This window comes from Oryza brachyantha, chromosome 12 (genome assembly GCF_000231095.2).
Source record: "Oryza brachyantha chromosome 12, ObraRS2, whole genome shotgun sequence".
In the NCBI taxonomy this organism is placed as follows: domain Eukaryota; kingdom Viridiplantae; phylum Streptophyta; class Magnoliopsida; order Poales; family Poaceae; genus Oryza; species Oryza brachyantha.
Window position 1 is genome coordinate 12075070 of NC_023174.2, and position 17100 is coordinate 12092169.

General features: G+C 38.7%; 1 pseudogene; it reads right to left on the reverse strand.

The window, feature by feature from the left end:
• Positions 1 to 390: 390 nt before the first annotated feature.
• On the reverse strand, positions 391 to 14317 carry LOC102706152 (annotated as a pseudogene).
• Between the last annotated feature and the right edge of the window lie 2783 nt (positions 14318 to 17100).

A 17100-nucleotide genomic window follows, 5' to 3' on the forward strand; every position in this document is an offset into this window, starting at 1 on the left:
GCATGATGTGGGATAAGAGGAGGACGAACAATTTTGCTTTTAAGTTGTAAAGCTATACGGGTTAAACATATATGTTTTTATATTCTATTAAAAATATAAAAACAAATATGCTCCATCCATATCTGATCTGTTTTCATCCCTGATCTTTATTTATAGATAATTCGTATTTGCGTATTCTACTTAAAAATATGATTGTACGAACATTAGCCATCCATATGTGCTCAGTTTTCATCTCTGTTTTCATTGTCTGCTTTCATCCCTAAATACGCATATTCAGCTCTAGAACTTCAGATATTCAGGGATGGAGTATGAGATCATCCCTAAATACGTATATTCAGCTCTAAAACTTCAGATATTCAGGGATGGAGTATGAGAATGAAATATGGATTCTAAAAGTGTCACTTCAAAATGCTATTTTGTAAATTAATTTACTCGTGGATCTTCCCGGAGAAATCAGTGTGACAACATTACACACTATAGATTCAAGATTCATAACATCAGGCTTTCTTCATTACATTATAAACCTAGTCACTGATCCATCAATCAAAGGAAAAGCTTGCACCTTTGTTTATCATATATATGCTAATCGCCTCAAACTGGTATGTCTGAACTAGTAAGAGACTACTCAGTTTATTTTCGACCCATATACATGGCATTGAAACCTTGTCAGTGTGGCATTCTTCCATTGTCATCTCACCCATCTGTTCAAGTTCTCATGATTTTCGATGCAACTATGCAAGAACATGTATACTAGAGAGACTGGCAATTTATAACGCTGATCACAAATCCTTCTGTTCTTTTCTTCCATCATCTAGTACCCTCAGAGTGCGGCGAATGGCGGTTGTTTGCACCAGAACCAGGGTAATCGTCAAGCTGGAACCCCATACTTCTACTACGGGTGAATTTCGATTCTTCAAAATCGATAGCCTGAATAAATTCAAAAGCTCCTCAATTCAGCAGAGTTGTCGAATTCAGAGAAACAGACTAAAACCATGGAGTTCTTCAATGAGGCCCTGTTTAGTTCCCAAAACTTTTCTCCTAAAAACATCACATCGAATCTTTGAACACCTAAATAGAGTATTAAATATAGATGAAACAAAAAACTAATTGCACCGTTATGGGAGAAATCGTGAGGCAAATTTTTTGAGCCGAATTAGTTCATGATTAGCCATACGCGTTACAGTAACCTACATGTGCTAATGACGGATTAATTAGGCTCAAAAGATTCGTCTTGCGGTTTCTAGGCGAGCCGTGAAATTCATTTTTTTATTCGTATCCGAAAACCCCTCACAACATCCGGCCAAACGTTTGATGTGATACCTAAAAATTTTCTTTTCCCCAACTAAACACCCTATATAGCAAATCAGACAGTGTCCAAGATCTTCTTATATATTATATATAGTACCATGCAGATAGTTTTTAAATCTATTCAAACTGGCACATAAGCTACAAAATTATCTCTGAAATCAAATAAATATGACCCATAAACTAGTTCAGACATGAGCAGAATAGCATTATACTCTTTAGGCTGCAAACATGGTTTGCCTAACACAAAAGCTGAAGCAAGAACAAGCAGCTAACATTTCTTTGATATAAACCGAACAAAAATGAGGATTGAATAATAGATAGCGCGACATTATCTGAGTTCTGAAAACAAAAAAAATCTGTATTACCTCAGCTGTTGCATAAGAGGTTGGAGTTGCTTTGCTTTCCTGTAGCACTCTCAAACCTATTGAATACACAAACCACCAGAATTAAGAAGAGATTAAGGTTGTTATTCACTATAGCACATAGTAGAGCTTGAGAATATTGCCATTGGAAGGTTCACTACTTGATACATGAATGAAACAACACAAGACTAAAAGCACCACGGCTATATTTGATGAAGATAAATTCCTCATCCTCCTAGGCTGTCTTGTGAATATATAGTTGCTTCTCTTATTTCTATGATGTTTTCATAGGAGAGTGAATTCTTTGGTCTTATATAGCTGCTTTTCATGAATTAAAAATCATTGCTGAAAAGTTGTCCACGATGATGTGTAGCCCATCAATCAAAAGTCTTAACTATCCCCTTTACTTCTGATTGCTTGACTAAAGCTGCTTGATCCACTTTCTTGCAAGTGAAGTAGGAAAACATTTTTCAACTGAGACAATAAGAATTTTGTACACATATGGCATGTCTCTGGCAGTTCAAAGGGAGCTTTCTTTTTTAGATAGCATGTATGTTTTGTTTTAAAAACTAATTGTAGTGAACAAGCTCTTTGGTGATTACAATTCTTATGTGCCTTGATTATGAGATACATGTGCCATAATGCTACAGCAATACTGCAATGCCTTAGTGCAACAATATACTATTACCTCCATTTCACATTATACGATGTTCTAGCCCTCCCTAGATTTATATAGATAATAATGATTCTGAATGCACATATAAACATATACATTGACTGATCCATGAATGAATCTAGGTATGGTCAAAACATCTTATAATATGAAACGGAGGGAGTACAAAATTCACTGGTTTATGACATGGCCACTATTGTGCTGGAACTTCTTTAATTATCAACGACAAAACATTAGTTGTCTTTCCAGTATTGCTACCTTATTGAGAAAAAAAAAACTGGGTTTCTGCTGCATCATGAGTGTAAAGTTAGTACTAGTCATTTTCAGTACCTATCAACTTACTACTTGCTTCATTCAATATGCTAGTGGTGGGTTCAGCACCAAGCTTACAGAAAAGTAATGTCTCATTAGAAAAATAAAACTGAACCTAAATCAAAATCTCCAAACATTAACAATGCAAAGGACCTACCAATATCTAAAAAACTAGACATCTTCTCCGTGTCTTAAGTCAAACACATATTAACTTCTAGATGTAAACTGGGAATATTCTCGAGCACCTAAAAAGCATCAAATAAGTATTGTGTTGCTATTGGAAAAAAAAAAGGCATCAAATAAGCATTGTGTGTTGCTATTAGGAAAAAGATATAGTTGCACCATATCACAGATATAGGTGATTCTGGTTTCTCTTGTTCCAAAAAGGATATCAGAAAGGTAACTGACTAAAATCATACCATCAAGATTTCGTTCACTGCATGCTGTCAACTTTTGCCAGCTCCAAGTCATATTCCACAGAAGCATATGCAATTAGCTAACAGCCTCATCTTTTCGTTTCTACTTATGCTTATAAGCCAAATTTGAATTTTCAACCTTACATTTAGAGTTGATTTTGGAATTTTTATCGTAGTTTATTTTTCAGCCTTAGCTTTTAGATAGCTAAGAACACATATATAAAAGTTTTATTTAGAAATTATTTTTCGTTTGCGAATATGCCGTTTGGATTTTCCCCTTAAAAAGCACAATCACCCCCTAAGACAACTTTCTAACTGCACCCCATACTGTGGGGTCTATCTGTATTGCACTACAGTAAATTGGTAATGTTGTAAATTACTTCAATTACACTACACAGGAATCAGTTGGAATGTTGGATACATTGCAAGAATATGAATGAAAAAACAGCTCAAACAATCTATGATGAAGTGGTCCAGAAACTTTTTTAAGGTTCATGTTAATCTTAGACAAGAAAGAAGTTAATTTAACAACAGAAAGCAGTCAAATTTACTACGAAGTGTAAACTAACCACGCATACACAAGAGAGCATTCTGGTATACTTCTCATGCAATGAAGATTGAGATCATCCTTCCATAAGCTGTGAGCTCTCATCAACATGTCATTTTGCACCTTGATTTAGTTAAGCTTATGACTTGTGGCAGAATGATTTGCTCAGCCATGTTCAAGAATGACCAATGTGCTTCATATTCTCTCAGCGCAACTTCATTATCACACAGCATCTCCATCGAACCACAATATCCCAAAATTGACGCCAATTGGTTTTATCCTGGTCAGAAGAGATCTAATGAAGTGATTTCATCACAATTTTCATATTATTCACATCTTCCTTCGAACTCTCGTATTTCGCTGGTTTAAACAGCTTCCACAGCCCAACAGGATGCCGCCGCCTCACCTCCTTCTCCCTCTCCCTGACTTCTCCCCCAAATATCCTCTCACACTCTGGATACGGCTTCACAAACATATTGTAGAACCTCCTGCGACTGAACCTCACATAGTGCTTCATCTCAATGGGGTCACCGAGGCCGCCGATTGACCTCAGGTGCTCCACTACATTGTGCCGCGGAACGATCCACCTCTCAAGGTTCACCCCCAAGAACTCCGGGTACTGCACCAGCCACCCAATCTCGAACCCCATCCTGCCCACCAAGAACTCCACCTTCCTCTCCACATCCTCTGGGCTGTACAGAATCACCCGCGGCTCGACGGCGAGCACCCGCAGAGCGTCACGTCGGGTCAGCCCGCGCGCGTGGAGGAGCTCCACCCGCCGCCGCGCCGCGACGGCGGCGCTCAGCGCCCCGCCCGCGAGGACCCGGTCCCTGACGGCGCCCCGGCAGCGGAGCTCGTCCCGGAGGAGCCCCACGAGGCGGGACGGCTCGCCGGGGGCCATGGAGAGGAGCCCCTCAGGGTCGGACGCGAGGGCGGCCCTGATCTCGCGCTCCCCGAGGCGCAGGCCGCGGAGCTCCTCCTCGAGGAGGCGGCCCAGGCGGCGGTGGCCCTGCGGCTGCTGCGCGCTGGGGGGCAGGGGCAGGCCGCGGAGGAGCGAGGCGGACTCCGTAGCGGTGAGTCCGGCCGTCTCGTGGAGGAGGCGGGGTAGGCTAGAGGCGGAGGCGGCGGCGGCGGCTCGCGGGTCTTCTCGGCGTTGCGGTGGAGGGGTGCTGGAGAGGATGCGCTGGATGCGGAGGAGCTCGCGGTGGTGGTCGGAAGGCGAGGAGGAGAGGGGCATGGAGCGGTGGAGAGGATGGCGAAGGAGGCGACGGGGGAGGGCTCGGAGGGCGAGAGCCATGGCGGCGCACGCCGGCGGCGAGCCGGAGACGAGCCCCCGAGTCGATCCTGACGCTTGGAAAGGGTGAAATGGGGGGAGTGTCTCTGACTCTGAAACTGCGTTGATGGGCCCACTTGTCGGTGGATCATCGTGGGCTCGGTGTTTCTGCTTTCGAATTAATTTTCCTCGGCCCATGATGTCATGAAGCCCGGAACGATGTGCGCTGAGCCTCGGTAGCGCGGACCTTTTGGTTTAATTTTTTATGTTTATGTTTATTAAATTAAAAATGTTCAAAAATAGTTTTAATTTCAAAAATAGAGAGCATAACCTCCCAACGCGGCAACGCCCAACTAGTGGACGCAAAATATAAAATATACACTGGCTAGGCAAGAAATTCAATATGGCAAACGTCTGCTGGAGTAAGTTTGCAGCGGCTCCCTTCCGTCTAGCCAGGGTTCACGTTACCATCGGAGGCATAGAAATCGACTGGCAGTGAAGGCGCGATAACAACGCGGTTATCGCAGATACCATGAAAACCGTTGTAAATTTAAATTTAAAAATTTTGAATTCAAAATTGGCAAAAACTGTGACTAGGAGGCGAAAACCACAAATTACCATCCTAGGTTATAAAACAGAAAAAATCAGAAAAATAGTGTAAAATTATAAAATAATACTAAATAAGTAATATGATATAATTTTAACATGGTTAGGACATATTATTAAAAAAAGAAATTTTTGGCATGACATCTATCAAATTAGGAACATTGCAATATTTATATTGGACAATGGATAATTGACAATTAATATACATAACAATTCACGTACTAACTAACAACTATATTTTTTAATTTTTCTACAAACTTTTCCCTATAAAGTGCAAACATACGCCTACATCATTTCTGACTAACAACAATTGTTACACGTGAAAGTCACTGCAAATTTTATTACGCCTGAAAGTCACTACAAACAAATTTAAATGCATCTATTGTTTTCCTACTCTACAAATTAACCTCAGAAGACCTATTTGAAATATTTCACAAAATCTCAACTCTACATCAATAAAAAAACTGATGGTTTTTAAGTCAAAAATTCATTTTTCTCATTGTTCTTGTCTATAAAAAAGTTTATTTCATCCATTCCTTTCACCAAACATATCTAAAAACAATTATCTATCACATATAATTTTTCCGAATTTTCTCTTTTTCTTTTGAATTTTGCCAAATTTTTTGGTCATATCGCAAGATATCGCTACCACGCTCCGATGGAGCATATGGCTACTGCGGTGGTAACCACGGTTTCGTTTACCCTGCATCCAGCTACTGGACACTTTATCCCTTAGGAGGGGGCCGCCTATAAATACCAAGCTGGTTGAGAGAGGGTTTGGGGGCTTGTCATTTTACACGTGACCCCCTTGCCACCCAATATAAGAGCTTTTTGAGCCCCAGTAGGGGGTCACATGCAAAAAACAACAAAGAGACTAAAAAACTGATTTGAGTGCTCTTCACTAAAACGACAATTACTTTCCTATACGAACTCAGAATCAGGCAAAAATTCATATCCACGTACATAAAAATTTACATCTATTTCTCTCCGGCTTCGGAAAAATTAGAATCATGAAATTACACTTACAAAATTGAGTTTTTTAGACGAGAAGCTTCAAATACATGTTGGATAGAACTTTGAAAAATTCTACGGGTCACATGGTTTCGTTCATTTGAGCTCGGATTTTTTGTGGTTGGTTTTTGTATGCTTCTAGGTGAACAGAAAATATCAAAGAAAAAATTAAATTAAAAAATGATTTCTCTCTCCTCTCCACTGTAGAGAGAAAGCGCTTCAACCCTATCCCTATGTGTTTTGCATACAACCCTTGGTTGGCCTTAAAATACCCAGCAATACCATGTTAAGTGGGTCGCTTATAAAATGGCTAGGCCCCCTCCACCTACCCGTCTTGGCAATTTGGCGAGTGGCCTAGGGATAAAACGCATAATAGTTGGGAGGCAAGGGGCGCATGCAAAATTCACACTCTCTGTACAACGATCATCCCTTCCTCTCGCCATTTGCCATGTAGGATATCACACCCAACTTTCCTGCCTACTAACGGGGGGTTAGATTTGCTATTTTCGAAAAAACAAAAAAATATTTTTGAAATTTTTTTATAAATAAAATAAAAATAAAAATCCTTTTGGTTTACCAACCTGAACAGTTGTTAGCCCACCATCTGATATAGCAAGCTCTATTAGCCATTTGGGTTGTACGGGGACTTAGACAATCGTATTTTAAGATTGACAAAATCATGGCAAACATCTCATCTGATGTTTACATCAGCTATTACTGAAAAAAAAATTCGTAAATACGAACACCGTGTCAACTCAAACGAAGATGTTATACCACAAGAAACCTAATAACTAGATGACCTATGTTCGTATCGAACTTATTCAACGGTACGATTTATATGTGAGTATGTCATACTAACTTTTCTTTTTGCTAATTGTCATATTTATAGCTAGCTATTTGCCAAACTTTTTGCAGGTTGTCTAACCTTTGGCAACATTAAGGCTGTGTTCGGCCACCCCTATAAATTAACTTATCCCCTTATTTTTCACGTGCACGCTTCTCGAACGGCTAAACAATGTATTTTTTAAAAAATCTTCTATAGGAAAGTTATTTTAAAAATCATATTAATCTATTTTATATTTTTTAATAATTAATAATTAATTAATCATGTACTAATCTATTACTATATTTTTCGCACCGAGAAAAATTAAAGCCTTGAAACGAACGCGGCTAAGTCTCTCGTACATATAGGGTCAACCAATCAAGCCCTTAGGTCTCTCGTACATATGGGATCAAAACAAGCCCTTAAGTCTCGCAAATTAACTAACCTTTGGCGACCTTGGAGAGCCTCTAAGATATGTCTAAAATTGATTTCTAAAACCAAATTTTAGGAATTGGACTAGAAAATATATTTCTAATAGATTACCAAATACATTCCTAATATTTCGGCAAGCCTAAAATTACCCCATTTGTATTCTAAATTTAGAGCAGAAATATGTGTTCCTAATACAAGTTGTTCATTTTTAGATTTCGGTTCGAGTGTGTAATTTTTATGTCTAATATTTTTTAGATGAACCAAATTCAAGTTTTTGAATAACAAAATAGTAGCATTCTCTTCGAGATGCTCATGGGGGTCAACCAAACAAACCCTCAAGTCTCTCGTACATATGGGATCAAAATTAGTTACTCCTGTGAATTAAATAGAATTGTGTTTTCACGAAAAGTTAAAAGGGGTTAAGATTATCATACTCATCTTTTCGCTGTTAATTATGTTTATAAGTCAAAATTTAAAATTTTAAACTTAAATCTAGAGTTGATTTTGGGTTTTTATTGTAATTTATTTTTCAACCTTTGTTTTTAGATCACTAAGAATACATATATAAAAGGTTTATTCACAAATTATTTTTTATTTGGAAACAATCACCCCCTATTTCTACTACAAACTTATAGCTTACAAACGGATTACAAAATTGTAGCTTACAAAAGGATTACATTAATACGAAACCTAACTCCTACTTAAAGGAACCAAAAAAGATCATATCTGCATCACTGCAAAGGTAACTACTAACACTGGATTGGACAATATAGCATCCAGGAAGGAATGTGTACTGGATTGGACAATATAGCATCCAGGAAGGAATGTGTACTGGATTGGACAATATAGCATCCAGGAAGGAATGTGTGAGGAAAGCTTGGCACCAGGTAGAGAAAGAAGGAAGACTATACACTGAAGGAGTCCTAAAGTCCTGGTGGAAAGAAAGTAATAAACAGGTAAAAAAAAAGAAGCTACTCCCTCCGTCCTCCGTTTTATAATGTAAAATGTTTAATTTTTTACTTGTAATGTTTGATCATTCGTCTTATTCAAAAAATTATGGATATATCATTTATTTTGCTTATGACTTATTTTATTATCAAAAGAACTTTAAGCACGATTTGTCATTTTTTATATTTATACTAAATTTATGAATAAGACAAATGGTCAAACGTTATAACCAAAAGAGTCAAATATCTTATGTTATGAAACGAAGATAGTATAAGACATCTGTAAATGATAAGCACCCCACCTCACAGTAGCTTCAGTGTTCTTACGTACCTGGTATATATCAGAAATCTCCAGAAATGTGCAAATCAAATCACATACCCAACCTAAACACAAATATAGACCCCATCAGATTAATTTTATCTAAATCCGGATAGTGGTAAAATATCTGAATATATAGCCAGTACATCACAGTCATCCCTCGGTTGAACACGAGTAGTTTCACTTGGCTATGTGAAAATCTATTGGTTAATGGACGAAAATAACCGACTATCATCCTCTACCATCATATGGATCACACTCTTCTAGAGCCCACATGTCAGTAGCTATAATTACACTGCAATAACGATAGAGGATGTTGAATGCAATTAACATATGACCAGATTTGGGGAATATTAACTACTTTCTAGTAAAAAAAGTAACAGATATGCAAATTCAAATTCATCTTTTTTATAAATGGGTATGGAGGAATATATGCATGATCAAGTAGAGTAACTCCTTTTTGGTCGCTTTGAGAAAAAAAAACTAATTCTCATGCTTGTAGGCGAAACTATCAAAGGGTAAGAAACTCAATGAATCGTAAAAGAGATGTCAATATGGTAGAGGAAGGGCTTCATTCCTTCTTTAGATGTGAATTTTGTAGAGTATGTTTTAGTTGAAATATACTGGGAAAAAGCCATTCAGCTATTTGATATGCTGCAACTTGCTAGACACCCAGATCAAAAGCTGATTTATAATAAATCCTTCATTTTTCTTGAGAAAGGTGTTACACCCTGGCATGAAGGAATATCTGGGCACAAAGGAACAAATCTGTATTCGAAAATACCCCTCCTAACAAGGTCGAAAATGCTGCTGTGTTGATTTTCTATGGTTGAAAGGAATCCCACAGTTGATGATTCAAGTTTTTAACAAGATGAAATGGTTAGTAAAGGGTGGAAAGTGAATAACTTATAAGCCCCACCAGTTTATGAACTATTTTGATGTCATGTTGGCCTCCTTTTCTTGTATTTACTGTTATTTGTCTCTTAGTATCAAATAGAACCACTGTCAATATCTCCATATAATTTAATTTTGATGTGACATTCACTGTGTAGAATTTCTAAATTTTGCTGTTTATTATCATATCAGTTCGTGATGGCATTAAATTGAAAGAATCTAGTCCAAAAAAAACATAGGAATAGGAAAAACAAGTGCAAGAATAAAATGCTCTGTTATCTGGATGCGGAAAAAGGGCAATACACGTGAGACTTCATAAGACCCATATTTGGATGTCCCTTAATTCTATGATGGATACAAAAAAATTCCATAAGCACACCATTTAGTTCATCATTTTGAAGTATTCAAATCATTTAAGGAGTTAAAAGAGCTGATGAAAGACATAAGATATAAATTCTAAGAGGTTGTCCAGTTTTCAGGTGAAAAAGATAGTATATGCATACACAAAACTGCAGCAAAATAAAGTAAAGATTCCTTTAATATTTGACATTGGTTAGTTCAAAGTATAAAAAAACGGAGGGAGTACATTGCAATATTACAGACAACTGCAATATTAGGTGAGTGAATAATTAGAAACTTTTAGATGACTGCAAGTTAGCAAATCCAATTTTTAAAATGTAACGTGGGAGTAATTCAATCAATGAAAGGAATAGGTTAAGACATGTACCAATTGCTAGTTGGAATCCCCCATAAGAAGGTGACATCACCTTTAGAGAAAGGCTGTTTTAGTTCTTTCATCTTTGGGCACCTGTCAATAAGCACATTATTTATATTTTTAATCGCTTCTCGTGCACCAGTAAACTCAAGATGTTGGAAATTGCAGATCTCCAAGTAATCTAGCGATGGAAGATTATTCATCCTGATATTCCCAGGGATACATGTTCCCCCAGAAAGCCCAACCAACTGCAGTTGAAAAAGGGAGGATAGGTTCTGTAGACAGTCAGGTATCCATTTAGAAATATCCCCACACCTCACCAGTGAAAGGCTTGTGAGACATGGAGGCAACGACAGCCCATCTTCCCAACTGATTCTTGGACAATCACGGATCACCAAAACTTCTAAGGAATGAAAACCTCCAAATCTTTCAGCTGATATTGACACTAACTGTTGGCATCCTCTTATGCTTATCATTTTGATAACTGGCATGTGACATGGTTGAAGAAATTGTTTGATGTTTGATAGATTTGTGCATTCAATAATGTACAGGTTTGTTAAGGATTGGAATCCTGCAGTGCATGGTGATCTAGATAATGATATGTTCTTAACATTATGGCACTCCTCAAATATAAGCAATGTCATGTTCGGTAAGTTGGTAGGCAGGAACCAGCTAGGACAAAAATCAGCTCCTTGGTAACCAGTGACCTCCAAATGCTGAAGATCCAGATGAGGATGTAGGCTTTCATAGACTTCCAGTTGTTCCTGATCATTACTAGCATCCTCTGCAAGTGGTGATATCTGGAGAGAGTAGATATTATTCTCCTTTTTCAACACAGCAAGGCCAATATTCCTTTTACTCTTGACACCAGGCAAATTGACAAGCAAATTTCCCTGTATCTTATTTATATGCTTCAACACTTTAATTCTTTCTCCTCCTAGAAATCGGATACGTAAATCCTCTCCTGGGAGATAACTGAAATTTTTTGCTCTAAATTTCTGTAGGCTGATCAGATTTCCAAACTCACAAGGCAAGCTTCTGAAAACACATGTTGAAGCATCTAGACTTTGCAGATTATATAGACAACAAAATGACGAAGGAAGGGTGCTGAAAGTATGTTGGCTTGAGAAGCAAAGGTAGCCGACAAGCTTTATGTTGCCGATTCCCTCAGGTATATCTCCTGTCATGGGAAGAGAAGAACTCAACACACGGATGTGTTGGAGCTCCTTAAACCAGCTGTCAAGTACTGAAGCAAACTCTTTTTCTTCAAAAGCTTTACTGCATAGAAGGGTTCGCAGTTTCTTATACTTGCATAGTGCCATTAAGTGACGGAATCCAATATATCTTTTTGAGAAAATTGACAGATGGCGAACATTGGGAGGGATCTTTTGAAAGTCATCTGCTTTATTAACGATGAAGCATTCATCTTGCGAGACTAGTTGTGCCATATCATGCATCAAGTCATGTATGACATATTTGTTACTTGTCACTGAGGCTTTCTGAAAGAAGGATCGGCTTACGAGTTCGGAATGCTACTTGCATGTTCAACAAAACCTTCTGCCAGCCATATGTCGACTAGAGTATCCTTTTCAAACCTGTAATCTTTGGGGTACACGGCACAGAATGAGAAACACTTCTTAAGATGGGGTAGCAAATACATATAACTCAAACGCAGGGCAGGTAGAATATCTGTCCTCTCCTGCTCCAACTTCCATAGTTCACTATGCAGTATGTTATTCCAGTGTGTAGTGTCCAAATTTGTTCTCAACAGGCGCCCAATTGTTCTGGCAGCCAATGGAGAGCCCTTCAATTTCAGAATTATGTTTCTACCAATGTCCTCCAGCTCTGGGTAGCTGCATAAACTCAGTTCCAAATGCTTGTACAACGAAAAATTCCCAGAAAACAACTTCATCCAGACCTTCCAGTGGAAAACAATCCATTGTGCGCACCTTATCAGCAACTTTCTGTGATCGAGTGGTGATCAAAATCATGCTTCCGTGAAAAGCATTTGACAATGGTGCACAAAACCTTTGCCATTCTTGCCCACCATTTGCCATGACATCATCCCAGATGTCATCTAATACAAGTAAAAACCTTTTTGACTCAACAATATCTTTTAAAATAGACTGAAGGGAATCCAAATTGTCAAATGATGTTTCTTTCTTGGATGATTGGATTACCTCTTTCGTTAACCTCTTTGCGTTGAAGTCATCAGATACACATGCCCAAAGGATCATATCAAAGTGAGATTTCACCCTTTGATTGTTGCAAATTTGTTGGGCCAAAGTAGTCTTTCCTACACCTCCCAGTCCAACAATAGGCAAGACCTCCACTCTACTTCTCTTGCGTTTGTAGCCAGTGCTATCTTCTGGTGATAGTCCTAACAATTCCAGCACCGTTTTCTCTTCTTTTTCTCGACCAAAAACCTTTGACTCGTTAAGAAAAGAACTGGTTTCTGGCCTAACAAATTTATCAAATCTTTGTGTTGCACTCTGCAATCCCAAGTCAATAAACTGGCAATGCAGATGGTTTAGCTTCGCTTGGATTTCTTTCACTCTGGTGAAGCTTCCACGGATAACACTCGCATAGAATTCCTGACATCCAGGCAATGTTTGGCATTGCTCAATTCTCCCCTCTATCTTCGACTTGAGCTCATAGTAACTGAATTCATCAATGATGTCCTCAGCATCTAGCACCGCATCCTTGATATGCGGGAGGAGTTCTGCAGCTGGTTTTTTATAGATTTGCCACTCAAGTCTCTCAACTAGGTTGCGTATTTTTGGCAGAGTTGTCTGTAGCTTCCATAGATCGTTTTGCAGACACTGCATTTCTTCCTGAATCTGATGAACATAATTGTTGTCTGGTCTCTGATGAATGCCGATCCAAGAGCGTGTAGATGAAATGGCTGAGCTCACATAATTGAAGAATTCACCCCATGCATCGATGCTTGTAACAACCCCAGTGGCTGTTTGGAGCCCCTGGGCAGCAGCTCCCCAGCTCATGCTAGTGAATCTCTCTTGCATAGACTGGTGCGAAGAATGGGGATAAAACCAACAAATTTAACAGCTTCAGTGAACGTATTAGGAACATGGCATGATCGAACTTACAAGAAATTTCCTTTAAATGTTGGGTGCACCCTGAATGTAAGCTTAACTCACATATGCCTGCAAGAGTTGGTAAATTTTAATGTCCTCACAAAAGCAGAAGGAAGAGAAAATGTTCAGGAGGCATATGGAATTATGGAGTACAAAGTGCAAACCATCGACTACATATTTCATATTATCATACTCAGCCATCAAAGTAAACGCATAATGCTCCTGAAAAGTTTGTGGAGTTAGTTTGCAATGAAGCACATTCTAAATGACAGCCAGATCCAAAATAAAAAGGAACAGCTTGTAGTTGCATGGAATCCCAACCACAACATCAATAAGGATACTGCAGATTATACAAATTTGAAATTTTGAAGAGAGATAGACAGTATGTTATAAATATTCTGAATACATGGATGCCGACAGATTTGTAGTCATTTCTGTTAGAACTTAGAAGCTATCATTTGTTCAGTAAATCATATGGTAATCCATAATAACTGTTGTTTGTTTTAGTGGATTACAGCTTAACTGCCAAAATGAGGATTATAACCTCTCATTACCTGAGAAGCAGCTCCAAGCAAATCAGTCGACCCTTTGCCTTGAATGTGTCGCTCCCAATTCATACAAGTGATTAATGAACAAGGAAGAGCAAAGTATTGAGCAATCTCGAGTTTAGAAAAGTTGTGTAAAGAAAAGTCAATCAAAGGCTCCTTTACCCCCATTAGATCAATCTATAGATACCACTATAAATCACCATACCACCTTAACTAAATAATTGGCTCATTGCACAGTATATAAAATACTAAAGAGTCACACTCCATCTTTAATCATGCCTGACGTAGCTTCTGATATTATAAAGGAAATTGTTGTGCGTAAGGTAAGACCCAATCATCAATGTGGGCTCATAAGTCATACCAGCTCACCGTTTTGAGACAATTGGATAGAATACCACAAAAAGGATAAATCTGGTATCCAACAAATTGGAGTTACCAATCCCAGCATTCTCTGAACATTCAAAGAGCCAATGGATAATATCTCACCTACAAACAATTGATGAAAACAAATGCGCAGCAAAAAAGAACTGATTTTGCTGTAAAATGGCCTAGATCTTTATCATCCCACACTGAATCTTGCCCCCCTGAGCACATGCTCACAGCACCAAATCCTGACATACACAAATATTCAGCTGCACAGTGGTGTTCCCCCACCTAGAATACAACGAAAGCTCACCCACCGAGATTGCATCAGGGAAGTTCACTCCGAGGAACCAGTAGCCAAGATTCTTGATTGCTGCCTGAGAGAAAGCTAGATGCAAAGAAAGAAAGCCCCGTACCTGACCTTCATCTTACGTGATAAAACTTCGAGGCGCATCTCGATGCGAGGATGCTGAGAAGATCCGCCATTTTTCTGACGGAATAGGATTGAGAGGGGGCTGAGTGCCATCAAATAATGATGGATCCAACCTCTTCCTCCTTTCCATTTCTCTGTTCTTTGTTTCCATTCCACGCACGCATGTATCTCTACGGTGTATTTTAGTGGTATTGGTATTGGTAGTACTCTCAACCATAAATTAAAAAAGTATTTTATATTTTGTTAATTAATTGATGAGTAATATTTTATAATTTTATTTACCTCGTAATAAAGATCATAATAAAAATGATGATATTATCTCTTCAAATTTCTCATATACCTAATATTATTGGTAGTATAATTTAATCATGTGGTCCAACAAAAATAGATTAACGGTGTTGATTAAATTTTGTTGTCAATAGAATACATCGGAGACAGACCCACCTAAAGGATGTCGCCGTCCAATCGCCGCAGCCAACGGAAAAGAGGGGTGTTAACGGAGCGGATTCGGATGAATAGTGGTCAAACCATATCCTAAACAATAATTTTTCAGCGGATGCGGATCTTTTCGGATATAGATGCGGATACGGATTGTTGCGAATGTCAGAAATGGTGCGGAGTCTTGGAGAGATCTGCCGTTAGGGGTGTTAACGGATTATTATAACCGGATGTGATATGTACATACAATCACTACATTATCATTTAATATTAGATAAAAAATACTTGGGCTATTGATGTGCTTTTGATTGGGTGCTTTATGGACTAAAAACACGGATTATCTATCAAAATGACTATCAGATTATCCGGTAAAAAATTAGATAATCCGCATCCACCGGATATTAACGATACCACATCTGTATCCGAATCCGCAACTCAATATCCAAATCTAACTCTATATCCCCCGGATAGTTGCAAACCCCTACCACATCCTCAATTTAAGCGGATTCGCATCGGATCGGATCAGATATTATCCAATCCATTAACACCCCTAACGGCAGATCTCTCCAAGACATCTTTTGCCCCTAACAGCAAAAAAAAGATGTTGGGAAGAAAACTGCAACCTATCGTTTATGAAATTCACTGTTCAATGGTGGATTTTGAGTTTCCATGCCTTGAATCGTCGCATTAACAAATTTCGCTATTTGACATAAAATGTGTACATATTTTGGTATTCTAAACCTGATTTGTGTGACTTTTGAGATTTTACCATCCGGATAAAAACTTTTCTTTGTTTCAAGCCACTCCATCCATTCGACTCACCGTCCATGGATGTTCACCTTCCGCCACTACCACCACGAGAACATATTGGGCTAATTCCTTCCATATGGACCACTTCAACTCAGCCCATTGTAGCCCACAAATCCAAATAATTTGAGCCATTAATTCATATGTGGAATGGATGGTTGAGATTGTCTCATTCTTTTGAGATGGAAAGAAAACTCTAGCCTCCTTTGAGAGAGCAAGTGAGCATCCATTTTGAGTGTGAAGAACATAGCCAAGCAAGAACACAAGAGATGAGAGGAAAGTGGAGAAGAAGGTGTGCAGATTTTCAGCTTGGTGACTCTAACTTGGTCTTCATCAAGTCAGGGTCAAACGTGTTTGGATCAACACCGAACTTGGTGAGTTCATTCCTCACTTGGCGAAATTCAATCTGGCCAGGTTTGGTGAGATTTGGTTGAGTAGAGCATCAGATTTGAGTGAGACCTCGAATTGAGCAGTGGTTTGTTAGCTCGAGTGACTGCAATTTCAGCATGCACAGCTTGTGGTAGAATGTCAGTTTGAGGGGGTCAAACAGTGTCCAATGGAGCTGATTTTTGGTCAGTTTGTGGGGGACTCATAGACCATCATTTCTGCCAAGTTTCGTGCAATTTGTATCTGTGGTTTGGAAGATATTAGCCTATAACCGAAGAGGATAGAATTTGTCACTTCTCTGCTTGTTGCTGTTATACCTCTTGTTAGTTGCTACGGTTGATGTTCTGGACGCCAAGTGTATAACTTGATGATATTGTGACTGTTGTGATGT